At 24.4% G+C, this 2,500-nt stretch overlaps 1 protein-coding gene across 5 annotated transcripts in view; it reads left to right on the top strand.

Annotated features, from left to right (window-relative positions):
• LOC106872391 (protocadherin beta-15) overlaps positions 1-2,500 on the top strand; it is a 190,287-nt gene that overhangs the window by 45,142 nt on the left and 142,645 nt on the right. For 2 of the 5 annotated variants that reach the window (XR_008265553.1, XR_008265554.1), the window contains one exon: positions 1,818-1,896. The exons of the other annotated variants lie outside the window; for them this stretch is intronic. The gene's annotated coding sequence lies outside the window, so the exon portion shown is untranslated. The remainder of the gene's footprint in view (positions 1-1,817; positions 1,897-2,500) is intronic. 5 annotated transcript variants of the gene reach the window in all.

Raw genomic sequence — 2,500 nt, 5'->3', positions numbered from 1 at the left:
TTTGAGAAAGAATATGAAAGCTTTCTGCAAATTGAATTTGTTTGCCTGCTTATGCTATTTACATAGGAATATTCTTATAAAAGAAATTCCTTTTAACCCTTTGGTTGCAAACAAAATATAGAGAAAAAAGTGTGTTCTATGCATGTTGAAAACTGGCATTTTAGATCTGCTTTATAATTGGTTGATTACAATTAATTGTTACATTCATTTACAGAGCAACCAGTTTCTTGAGGTATAAGGAATTCAAATAGACATTTCTAGCTTTCATATAATAAATCAAGATTTTTAAGCATTTACTTACATGAGGAGCAGCTGAAGGGTTAAATATGCTTCTATATTTTGATCCTTGATGCTTATATCTACCTAATTACAAACACATACATGCATACATATATACACACACATATACATATGTATATATATCTATACATATATGTGTGTATATGTATATATATATGTACACACACACATATATATATACATACACATATGTATATGCATGTATATATATATATATATATATATATATATATATATATATATATATATATATATATATATATATATATATATATATATATGTATATATATATATACATGCATATATATATGTATATATATATACATGCATATATATATATGTGTATATATATATATATATATATACATGCATATATATATGTATATATATATACATGCATATATATATATGTATATATATATATACATGCATATATATATGTATATATATACATATATATGTGCATATATATACATATATATATATGCATATATATACATATATATATACATGTATGCATATATATACATATATATATACACATATATATACACACATACATATAAATATATATTTATATATATATATATATATATATATGTGTGTGTGTGTGTGTATGTATGTATGTATGTAAAACATCAATCTTCATACTGGTAATTGTGAATTATATTTTATATCATGTATTTTCCGTTTGTTTGCATGCTTTCTATATCTCAGTTCTTTACTATTGTTTTTTATTCCTTTATTATTGTTGTATTTTTATTATTTGACTCATATGGAAATGGGAAATATTTGAATGAAAAAAAAAAACACAGTTAAAAGATATATTCTGGAATTTAGTTTATATCATCTAAAATTTAACTTTACTCCATAATTAAGTTAATACAAAATATACAAATAACGTACATTATCATGGTTATTTTTATTTTGTTGCTATCACATTAGGCACTATTCAATAAACAGAACACATTTTCAGATAATAAAATAAACCAAATCCGAATAATAAGTGACAAATAAACTATAAGGCAACTATAGATTATAGATCAAACAACAATGATTTGTGTTTAAACTAAAACTAAAAGTTTCATATTCTGAAATTCACAATAAAATATTAATTCATCATTCTGTAGCTACATTAATATGTAGGAAATATCCAGTATGTAAATACTGTAACAATTGTATTATAATTTTCTTTAAAATATTTAAATTGAAATATATTACTTTGCTAGTCCCATTCAGACCATTTACTTCTGTTTGAAAAATAATTCTGAAATTGTGCTCACTTCTGTGATTCTTTTTTTCATAAAACTGTTATTTCTGCATCAATATATTGCTTAAATATGAATATGGAGTTTTTATCATATACATATTTTTTTCATTCTCTGTACCAAAATTGTAAATTTAAATTACAAAATTAGATAAACAAAATATTTTAACAGTTGTATATTTAGTTTTAAATGAATTTTTGTCATCTCCATCAACTAAATTTTTACATTTAATCATCATTACTAAACAGGTAAAATATATCTGAACAGAAGAAGTTTTAAGAATATTCATCAATCACCTAACAAATATATATAAAATGCAAAACATAGGTGAGTAGGCTAAACTGCTTTAGTAATAAATCATCTCAAAATTATAAAAATGTCAGGATATCTTGCTTATTTTTCAGCATATGTTGGCTCTTTGAATTGAATAAGATTTTACATTCTAATCATTTGTTATGTGGCACTTCATATAGAAATTACATACTCACCAATCTAACTCTTGACATGAGACAATATACCTATATATCTTTATTTCTCCCTCTGTATATATACCTAGACAAACATAGAGTTAGCTAGTTACATTGTCATCTCCATCTCCAAATATAGAATCACATATATGTTCATTGGTCAGAGCTGACCATAGAACTGCATAAGTAATGTTATTTGCTATTTAAAAAGTTTCTTACCAAGGTGCAGATCTGGACTAATAGTTGCTTATGCATACAAATCTTCCCTCCCCTTACCATCAGTTTTTTTTCCAAAAGAAAGGCAAATCAGATACAGCTTGATAAACCTGTGCATAGTAAACCAGCTATGAATTGAGATTTTTAATCAACTCCAAAATGATATTCTTGATACTCACCAAATGCATATGTGTGTGTGTGTGTGTGTGTGTGTGTGTGTGTGTGTGTGTGTGTGTGTGTGTGTGTGT

This window comes from Octopus bimaculoides, chromosome 14 (assembly GCF_001194135.2).
Source record: "Octopus bimaculoides isolate UCB-OBI-ISO-001 chromosome 14, ASM119413v2, whole genome shotgun sequence".
NCBI classification, from domain to species: domain Eukaryota; kingdom Metazoa; phylum Mollusca; class Cephalopoda; order Octopoda; family Octopodidae; genus Octopus; species Octopus bimaculoides.
Note: the sequence above shows the minus strand (reverse complement) of the source record. Positions and strands in the feature narration are given on the sequence as shown.